We start from the raw sequence: 11720 nt of genomic DNA, 5'->3' as shown, positions 1-11720 counted from the left end.
GCAGATGGCTGGGAAAGCACTTCAAGAAACACTGCCTAGAGCGCAGGGTTACAGCATGGGAAACAGGTGGGAACCTCCACTGGACTATTTTTATCACATGCCTTTCCCTACACCTCCCTTTGACATTGGTTTGACCCTGCAGCCAAGTTTTGCAGAATTTTCCATGACATATTGGCAGGAGGTGGGTGTCCAAAGGGCATGAATATGCAAAGAATCAAAGGGACAGGAGAGAAAAACAAAGCAGAAAGAGGAGGGGAGAATTGCTATTCTAAACTCAAGCTGCAGTCGGTCATCAGATTATGTCACACGAATTCATTCACTATTTATTGAGTGCGCACCATGGGTCAGACATTGGTAAGGCACTCACTCGTACAACCACAGAATAGTTCTATACCAAGCAATGTTCCTTTTTTTGTAATTCTCCATATTTATATCCTTACCTCTCCTGCTTACTTATTTTTTTTTTTTTTTGAGGGGTGGGCATGAGCCACTGAAGCACACTGAGCCCTTCTAAGCTGCAGCTCCATCTGCTGGAATACGAGGAAATTAACCAGTGTCCTAGCGTTCTTTAATATATATGGATGATCCTTTGTGTGTACTACATCAGAATTCACCATTTGATGACGTCATTTGTACTAATGGAAGCTGTTTGTTAGCTGTAGGTAAGCACATGAGAGAATTATCTGTGTAACCCCATCGGAGAGCATTAGACTAATCTGCCAGGTTGAGAAGGCTTTAGTGTTAAATAGGTTAACACCCAGTGACATTTCCCTAATATAGGCTGTGCTTGCTGGAGGTGAACTGACGTTCCTTGCAGGAGCCTTCCCCTAAGCCTGGGCTCCTGAGAGAGCCCTGAATGTGGCTTTCACTGCCTTTGGTCTTAGCAGTAGGTAATGAGCTAGGTGTAGAAGCTCAGAACACCACCAAAAACCCTGTAGGGGGTCTTCTGGGCTTAGCATTCTGTCTGGGTATCCCGAAGTTGTTTTGCTGACCCTTCATTTACCATCTCCTCCGGCCCTATTCGTTTTCCCTACAGCACCCCTTTTACCCTAATTCACTCTTTTGTTTGACTCACCCAAGCTCACGCTCACACCCCTCCTCTTCTGGGCATCTGTTTCTCTACATTTATCTCTGTTTGTGGGTTTGCGTGGCGATCGGGTTACCTCTGCAGAGGTTTCTATGGCGATATCTCTGTTTGGACAGCCCTCTGCAGGTAGTGTGTATCCCTGTGGGAGAGAGCAGAGGTGAGAAGGTGGCGTTTATGTTTGGATATTTCAGTGCTCACAAGTGGGAACATGACAGAGGCTATTTTTAGCCTGGCTGGCTTCTGTGGAAATGGAGGATTTGAATAATGGAGGGCAGGAAAGAGGGTGAGGACAGAGTGAACATTTGTGGAGGAGAGAATGAGTATGACCTGTACGGGGCCTACGGGAAAACTGGCAAAGGGAAGCCCCTCCCCAGTGTCAGCCCCACGACAGCAAGGACTTCATCTGCTTTGCTCTCTGGCATCTCCTTGGGGGACTGCGGGGGGCCGGCCCCCCAGCAAGCATGTGCTGCCTGAATGAATGTTACTGCCGTGATGGTTGCTGTTAGGTAAAATAGTATCCCACAAGCACCCAGAACGTTGTAAGTTGTAGAGTGTTTAGGAACCTGTGGTGCCAGAAGTAGGTTGACGAAGCAGGGAGGAGTCCGAGTTGGCCCTGAATGTGAGATCAAAGGTTTTGAGATGGAAGAGGCTGTTGCGGTAATTTGGGTTGCAGGGAGGAGGCCTTCTGTGCGCCACACTCCGGATAACTCTTCACAAACATTGGCAGGTGCAGCTCAGCTCCTCACCAACTGGGTGACCTCGGACAGGCTTCCCTTCCCATATCCCTGGATTGTTCTCCCGTGTGACCTACAAAGGTTAGGGCTCCTTAGCACTGAGACCTGGGGTGTCTTCTCTCCTTCATGTGTGTTTTCAACTCCAGGCCAATGGTTCTAAACACCACGTATGTGCAGATAGTCCTTTATGTTTACCTGCAGCCAGATTCCTCATCCAGATTCATGTATTCATTGACTTCTTCTAATGGACTTCTCCATTTGGATGCCTGGTCATCTTTTGTTACATGGTCAAAATGGAACTCTGGACGGCATGTCCCATTTGTCTTTCTAAAAACATATTTCTGCTCCAGGCCTCCCAACTCAGTTATTGGCACCGCCATGCACCCAGGTACTTAAGCTAGAGGCCTCTTTCCGGCTCCTACCTTCTCCTTGTGTTCCTCTACATCCCCCAGCCGGTCACAAAGACTCCACCTCAAAAACAGGCCCCTGTCCCCTGGTATCCACGCCTACTCGCCATCTACTGCCTGGACTGCTGCAGTAGCCGCCCATCTGGTCTCCCAGCTTCCTCTCTGACACCCTTCTAAGCCCTTCGCCACACTGAAGCCAAAGGAATATTTAGAACTTGAACTTAGAGCAGTCATTCACTGCTCAGCTTTCACACTAGTCAGCCTTCCCCCTGCACAAGAATAAACCCCAAACTCCTTGCCACGGGGCACAGGGATCCCCAGCCTCATCCTCTAATCCAGCTTCATCCCTCCACCCCTGCCCCCACCTTGTTGCACCCCCTGCCTGTCTCTCTGTCCCTCAAGCATGCCAGCTCCTTCCAGTCTGAAGTCCTGGGCACTCTCCCTCAGTCCTTCCCAGGGTTGGACCCTTTCCCATCCCGTACATTTCGGCTTAAAGGACACCCTGCTCAAGATGCCTTTGAGAATTACTCTACCTAAAGTGGGCCAACCACCTAGTACTCTGTCTCACCAGACTCTGTTGTTTACTTCACGGGACTCTTCACAGTCTGTAAAGATTTTATTTGTTGACTTGGTTTTCCCCACAAGGTTGTAAGTTCCACAAAGCCAGGACCCTGTCTTCTATATTGGTGAATCTAAAGCTTCTAGAAAAGCACCTGGCACAGACTAGACACTCAGACGAGCCTCCCCAAGCCTCATTTTCTTATTCTTTGACCTAAGGATAAAGACACAACCTACCTCATAGAGTAGTCATGGGGATTAAATGAGAAAATAAAAAGGGCTCAATAAATGGTAGCCATTATTATTACTATATGGTTATCTTGCTATTAATACTAATACCATATACTTATTATGATTAATGTCAGTACTATTCTACCACATTACTAATACTATGATAATAATTATTTTAGTCGTTAATTTTAACTACCTGATAAGTATTGCTGAAAAGAATAATGATACTACCACTACTATAATACTATTTTTCTTTTCAATAGTATTATTCTTTATGACAACCCTTATGAAGTGGTTAAAATTAACTACAATTTACAGATAAGAAAAGAAAATATAAACCACATACTCATGATTACTTAGTTAGCATACATTGGAGCTTGAATTTTACGAGTAAAGAGTTACAAATAAGTACATCTCTTAAGCCTGAATAATTGAAGGAAATGTGTTAGCAATGGCAAAAATAAGGTTTTTGGACAGAGGTGGCTCTACAGAAGTGAACTGGTGTTGTGCTGAGTGGGCAGCTGGGTCTTCAAGGGAAGATGCCTCATAAACTAATGGAGATGCAGAGCTTTTACTCAGATGAAAGATCAGCAATTAGAGATTTGAGCATCAAAAGAATATAATCTCTCAGTTGCAATCATAATACCACACATGCATGGACACCCAGAAAACTGTGCAGAGTCTGTTAGCAGAAACACCCCCCCCCCACACACACACACACACACTCCGTGGGCCTGGAAGAGCTGCATGCTCCTCAAATGGGCATCTCCCTCTCTCTAATTTCCCACCTTCTTAACCACCCCCAACCCCCACTGGCATTTCCTTCAGTCCTCTCTCTTCCTAGATGGTATCCTGCAATATCACACATCCATTCTGGAGGCTCACTGTGAGGTCCTTTAGAATGTCATTAACTTTGGGACCGTAAAGCCAGTCTTGACCACTGACCTAAGAGCAGACTCAGGTGTTGTGAATTTTTCAGAATAGAACAACAAAAACTACCAGAAAAACTCTTTCTCTTATACTGATCTCTCTAAAAATAGCTAAAATTTATATAGCACTTATATGCCAGGTACTATTCTAAGTACTTTACATATATTAACTAACTCGTTCTTTATAACAATGCTATGAGGTAGGCACTATTATTTTCTCTATTTTATAGTGGAAATTGACACATAGAGTAGCTAAGAAACTTGTCTAGTGTCACAGAACAGTTATGCTAGTGCTAGCGATTGGAAAACAAGTGGATTTGGAGGAACAGGAGAGAAAACCTATAAAGACATTGTGGTTAGACAAAAGAACATTCGCAACTAAGATCCCAAATAGGGAATAATTCTCTGGGATCTATAACTCTTAGGTCACTTAAAAACATACAATATTAAAAATGTGAGCGCTATATCATCTCTAAAGTTCGGTGACATTTGGTGAAAAAAGAACAATAGCCACAGCTTCTTGGATGGGTTACTAGACATAGCTCTGCCAACAACCTGGTATGAGGTTTTGGGCAAGTTCCTCTGTAATCTCTAGGACTCAGTTTCCTCATTTATACTAGAAAGGGGCTTGACTAGTTAACTTCTGAGGATTTTTATACCTAAATTACTACATTAGGCTGCTTTGCTGTGTACATCACCAGCCCATAAGAATATTCTCCTTTAAGCATGAGTTTCTTTGTGTTACTTCCCCACCCCAAAATACCTATATGATGCCTTCTCTCGCCTCTACACTCCCCTACCCCAATTGTCTGTGGCAATCTTGATATTAGAAATAGCCACCTTGTGTGGAAAAGCCGCAAGGTTCCCATTTGTTTTCTAGCATTAAACTAACAAAAGAGTTTACCGGTAATCGATGCAAAGAGATAGAGCCTTATTAAAACCAAAAACAAGTGGCTCATGGGAAAGCTTTTGTGCACTTGAGCATGACTCCTTATTTGTGTCAGCCAAAAGTTGTCCTGACTTATACTGTCATGTATTTTAACCAAATTAAAGTATCGCATCATCATTACAAGTTTCACAATTTGTATCCCAGAGCCGTCTTCTTCTTTTTTCTTTTACCGCAAAGTGGAACTTAAGGTAAAATTTTAACCTGCAAAGTGAACGGGCTCGTTCAGCACAATGTCAGCTGACCTACTTGTTTCATTTTAAATGAAACTAACTTTTGCTCTTAATTCTCCCTCCTTCTCTCCCCTACTCTCACCTACTTCCTGGAAAATGTCATTCAGGTCAGAGTCCTCAGATACAATGTGAGATGGCTTTTATCTTCCAGACCAGGTGATGTAGTATTTGGGCCTACAAGTTACTGTACCTGCAATGTGTAGACATTTGGGTTTGCAAATGAGTACAGTCTAATGACAGAATCTTGCAGATAGTGCATATGCCACAGAATTTTTGAATTGCTTAGTTACCACTGAGCTTGGCTATAAAAGTAGAAACCACTTATTTAAAAAGAAAAGCACCATTTGCAAATGAGATATACTGAAATGCAAAGAAAATCTTATTTAAAAGTGATGCTATTATTAGTAGTAGCAATTATGATGATTTGTGCTATTCAGTACACTTCCACATATGCTGTATATGTGTGCTTTGTAATAATCCTTGAAACTGTGCAGAAGGGGATTGGATGCTCATTCATTCACTCATTCAGTCAACTGTCCTAGCTCCTGAGAGGGGCAAAAGGCCAGACTGCTTTTTGAGAGAAGCGGACAGGTAGTTTGAGGAAGGTCAGGTATTTGCAGGGCTTAATTGCATGCTGGGACTCAGAAGGCCAGGAAGTAATGCACAAGGGACTCAGGAGCTGCCATCATAATTCATGCAAATGATCCACACTAGAGTGAACAGCACAAGAGTGGCAGAAACCTGACAGATGGACAACGAGATGCTATTTTAGAGTCAAGCCAACAGGTGGCCATCACCTGGGATTTACGGTTGCATGCTCGCTAGAGCAGCATATTCCCACCTTGTTAAGAAGGGCCCACATTTAACATCAAAATGTCTCGTGGACTCCCCACACGCTAATTGTCATCCTCTTTATAACCGTTAATTGAGAAATATATAACGATAAAAATCAAGTAGGAACCAACGGAGCTTTGAAATAAATTTATATTTCACTAATTCCACCAGTGCCATACCGGTTTTCAATTTATTGTCCGTCAGTTTCAGATTCCTTTAGTAGCTGCTCTGCAAACATGGACTGAGCCCTTTAAGCATTTCTCCTTCATGGGAAGCATGCTAAGTTTTGTTAGTAGAGGCCACTGGGATGACACTGTAGGAGAAAGAGAGTTTCTCTTTGTGATTCTGGTGTGCTACTTTTTGCTTTTTCATGCTCCTGTTGCATCACTGGTTAGTGGTACGGTGTGTGAGGCCATCCCGCAGTGCCCTGCCCCTCCCGTATGCCCAGAGGCACAGTCCCTCAGTGACTATTCAGCCCACTCTTGGGCCTGTGACTGCCTTCTCACGGCCCTGCAACATGTCCTCAGCAGTGGCCTGACTCTGTGCATCTGCCACCAGTTGCCCATGCTCCAAGAGATTGCATCTTGTTTGCCCAGCAGGGTGGACCAGCTCCGGTCCTGGCAGACAGCCATCTTCTCTGACATGTAGCAGACTGTCAACACACCTTCTCAACAGAGTCTGAACCCAAGCCTCAGGGGGAGAACGCTCTTTCCACATCGTCCTTCCTTGGGTACTCTCTCTCAATCCTGGGAGACCCTTTAAGGTTCTATTTACATTCTTTAATCTTTATGTTAAACTTCTCTTGCTTTATATCACTGTGTGGTTTCTCTTGATTGAACCCAGACTGGGAGAAGTTCATTTGGAAAAAGAGCAACACGTATGTGTGTGAGATATTCAAGGTACAAACAATAGTAGTGTATGAAAGGATGCTCAAACCCCTTGCATCCGCTGTCTGCTGCTTTCCAGGGTCCATAGTCACCAGGGCGGGAACCCCCAGGGTAGAACTAGACAGGTTGGCAGGAACAAAGGCAGAATCCTTGCCATGAAAATGCAGCTTTGGGGGCGGGGGTGAGAGGGGCAGTGTGGGATGGGGGCAGTCTGGAGTGCTAGGGAGCAGCGTTGGCATTCAGTGGTCAGCCCTACCTCCTTTTGGTCTAGAACCTATGAAAGTCACAAAAACTGAGTCTGTCTTGGATTGAAGAGGTGGGACAGAGGAGACCGGGGCTGTACTCGGTCAGAATTGGCTCAGAGACTGGACTGGGATGGAGCCTGCAGGCTGAGAGGAGAGGTAATGGCAAACCCAGCACTGAAGATCTGAGAAGGGCTGGGGAGGTGAAGAGTAGAGCCGACAACATTTATGGAGCACCTGTTTGATAGACAAGGCTGTAAGGCGGGGGATTATTAGGTGAATTGCTCATGAGCATCCAGCTGACGAGTGGAACATGCATGCTTGGAAAACAGGTCACCTAATTCCTAAATAGGGATTCCTCTTTATCACACTGCTAATCTTACCTGGGCTTACTGTTAAGGGGAGGAAAGAAGGTTTTCATCATTTTCTATGTTCCAGAATGGATCAAACAGCACAGGAATCATCTATGTATTGAAGATATTGATAAGTTAGTTTTTCAAAATATCTGGATCTGGCTTCAGGAGGATTAGATTTTGGAGGACATTATAAATTCCTCAAGTTTTCCACCAAATTGAGGTTTCTTCTAACCATTCCTGAGTTAATTTTGGTAGTTTACAATTCCAACCCCCCCCCGAAAAAAAGACCTATTTATTTCATCTAAATATCCAACCCATGTGCTTAATGTTGTAAATAGTATTTAATTTCTAAGTATCTTCTATATCTGTGGTCAAAACCCCATTTCTCAACCAAATGGTATGTTAGTGTGTTTTCTCCCTTTTCTTTGTGGTCACAGAAGCCAGGGGTTTATCTATTTAGTAGTCTTTTCATAGAACCAGATCTGTAGTTTTCGTGCCAATTCTATTCCATTGCTTTCTTTCTTTCTTGTAAATGCGATAGGAGGAGTATGATGGGGCGTCTCAGATGCAGAGATGTGTTGGCCATACATTCTCTCTTTATGACTCAATCATAATGGTTCTGTACAAAACACGCAAAATTATTTTAATCATTTTATTTTTTCACTCTACCATAATTCCCACTGCCATTCCCTTCTCCTGAATAGACTTCTTCCAGTTCTTGGATCTGTGTGTATTGTAGGAAAAAAGATCATATCTTTTTAAAAAATTTATTTCACTTAACTCTGTAATTTTAAAATCTATGTTGCATGTTTATATTAATTTTGTAATGTAATCAATATAATTGCTACTTAGTTGATGCTGCTATAACAACTTATTGTGAACTTAGTGGCTTCAAAGTATTCTCTTATAGTTCTGGAGGTCAGAAGTTCAAAATCAGTCTCACTGGGCTGAAGTCAAGGTGTCGACAGCTCTGGTTCTTTCTGGAGGCTCTGAGGCCACCTGCATTCCTTGGCTCATGACTCCTTTCTTGTGTCACTCCAACCTCTTAACTTCCTTGATCACATCTTCCACTACTGACTGTTGACCCTACTGACTCCCCCTATTAGGAACCTCGTTACCACATTGGCCCACCTGGACAGCCAGGGCTCATTTCCTCCATCTCAAGATCATTATCTTAATCACAGCTGCACAGGTTCCGGGCACGTGGATGTGGCCGTTGGGGGAGGATCATTATCTAGCCTCCCTCAGTGTTCACCCAGTCCCCCTCTTCTAACAGCTGTGTTAATCCACGGTATCCCTGCACCCTATTTTACGTATGCATGCCCTGGGGATGGACACCTGCAGCCATATGTATCTCTTCAATGAATGCCTTCTAATATGTCCCCTAATCATCTGTGTGGGTTTCTTAGGAGTGTATAGGGGGACAATGAGGGGTGCGGGGAGGTAATACAAACTCCCAACCCCCATCATCTGGAAGGCTGTCAAGGGCCTAGATTGCATAACAAATCCCATGTAAAGATTTTTGCCAAGTGCACCCTTGTTAGGAGACCTGAAAACCATCTCCCCTGCAGGGCCAAAATTCTACTCCCTAGCCACGGGTTATACTCAGAAGAACTATCACCAGCGCGACGTGTGTAGACACTTGCCACTGCTCTAGTCCTTCCTGGGTTGCTCTCCAGAATGGCTGCATCATTTTACACTTCCACCTGCAGTCCAGGAAGGTTCTCATTTTCTGCACATCCCTACTAACACTTGGTAATATCTGATTTTCTAATTATTTACTATTCTTATGAAAATAAAATGGTTTCCCATTATTTTCATTGAAGCACTCTGACCATCTTTTGATATGCCTGCTTGCTGTCCATTCTGTTTCCTACTTCTTGGAATCTTTGCTCATTTTCTTCCAGGATATTTCATTTGTTGGGGTGGTGGTTGATATTGTTCATTTGCATAAGTCCCTTGTATTTTCTAGACATTATCACTTGTCAGTTATAAATATTGCAAATACTTTCTCCTAATATATTGCATGTCTCTTAGCTTTGCTTGGGGCTTTTTTACGTAACAGAAATCTTTCATTTTGATGTAGTCAAACTCATCAATTTTACCTTCACATTTATACTTGTTTTCTAATTCATTAATTTCTACATTTACTTTTATTTATTTCTTCCTGTTATTTTTTGTTTAGTTTGTTGCTTTTTTCTTTAAAAACTTGAGTTGAATGTCTAGTTATATTATTTTCATCTTTCAGTTTCTTAAATTTACTCTGTAAATGTGGGTTAAGTTAGTATTATTGTTTTGGTATATAAAGCAATAGTATTATTGCTTAATAGTATTATTAAGTTAATATTATTGCTTAATAGTATTATTAAGTTAGAATTATTGCTTTGGCATATTGCTTTGGTATAAAGCAATTTTTTTAACCTAATTTTTTTTGGGGTTTTTTTTAATGTAATAAAAGTTTTATTTTAAAATATAATGTATTTTACTCCAAATCTTTAACCAAGATATTTTTCTGCTTTCAGCTATTTTTTTATCTACGACTTTGCAGATGTTCAGTGCTTTTACAAAAGATAGACTTTATAAATGGACAAAAATAAATATATTGCTGGAAGTCACAGTCTGCATCACATACAGAAGAAAAGCAGGGTATCCGTTAGCAAGTGAAAAGAAATACCTTCAAGTACAAACCGAGCCCACCCATTCTTTCTGCCCTAATTCTTCCTTTCTTTCTGCATATTGCCAAATTCTTCACATTTAGAATTGCTTGACGTTGTTGGTTTTTACCTTATCTTTCATATATTTATTATTATTTTGCGGGAACAATTGAGGTGATTTGATTTAAAAGAGCCAGGACTAGAGAGGGGACTTGAAAGTCATTTCCTCAATTCATTACTGTCATAGAATTCTGTAATTATTGCAATGAGAAGGAATCCATTTATATGGAACCTATCTTTCAGCCAATGCAGCAGATAAAAATTGCAACCTAAGAAAACAAAAGACAGAGAAGGCTAACTATATTGTATTCATTTGTTGATTCAGCAAATATTTATTAAGGGCTTACCCTGTGCCACTACTCTGAACACCAGGAATGTAGCAGTTAACAAAGTAGACAAGATTCATACTCAGCCAAAGCTTTCGAAGGAGAGAAGGTGCAATAAAGAAATAAACAGGCCAGATGCAGTGGCTGATGCCTGTAATCCTAGCACTCTGGGATGCCAAGGCAGTAGTATCCACTGAGGTCAGGAGTTCAAGACCAGCCTAAGCAAGAGTGAGACCTCATCTCAACAAAAAAACAGAAACATTAGGTGGTGGTGCGCACCTGTAGTCCCAGCTACTTGGGAGGCTGAGGCAGGAGAATCACTTGAGCCCAGGAGTTTGAGGTCACAGTGAGCTATGATGACGCCACTGCATTCTAGCCAGGGTGACAGAGCGAGACCCTATCTCAAAAAAATAAAAAACAAACAAAAATAAGGTAATTTTAGATACAGATATAACCCAGAAAGAAGCTGAAACACAGTGACATTAGAACCAAAAACTTACCCAACAGGAAGCCAGCAACATGGAGTTCATCTGGAAGAACAAGGGCGGAGGCCACAGGAAGTGCAAATGAACTCAGCAGCGTCCTTCTCCTCAGCCAGACTGCAACAAGAATCAGGCGTATTAGCGTCAATTGCTGTAAATGAAAGAGAAACCGTTTGCTCCATAAAACTGTTCATCACAAAAATGTCACACACAGGAATGACTGTGACACTATGCAGTCAGGATAAGGGTCATGATGGGAGAAGTAACCCAATTCTGGAAAAATAAAAGTGTTTGTGGATTGCTTTCCTTTTTTTAATTAGGTACAGGTATCCAAAAGGATCGATTTCTCAAATGCCCATTTCACAGGGGAGTCAGAGAAGGCTGACCGAGCTCTCAACACACAAATTGAAATATCCTCGTGCAGCAAGTTTCTTCCACCCGCAAACTTTCTATCCACCTAGAGGGCTCCTTTCTCACTCCTCCCTCCAATTTCCAGCCCAGCTGGCTCCAGGCTTTCACATCCCCAGATTTTTCCCCAGAATTCTAAGTCTCTCTTCTATTTCTTACTCCACCATTTATTCCCACTCAGTCCAACCTCCTCTTCATTTGTGTGCTCCCAGCGAGACCCTCAGTGAAACAGAGGGCCCTTTGGGGACCAAGCCCACCCTACAGAGACAGTCGAGGAGTTATAAATGAGAACACAATCCTTTTACAACTGTATCTCCAATTGTGCTTTGTTATTTTTTTTTTTTTT

Source organism: Propithecus coquereli, unplaced genomic scaffold (assembly GCF_000956105.1).
Source record: "Propithecus coquereli isolate 6110/MARCELLA unplaced genomic scaffold, Pcoq_1.0 Scaffold329, whole genome shotgun sequence".
NCBI classification, from domain to species: Eukaryota; Metazoa; Chordata; class Mammalia; order Primates; family Indriidae; genus Propithecus; species Propithecus coquereli.
This window is presented reverse-complemented; position numbering follows the sequence as displayed.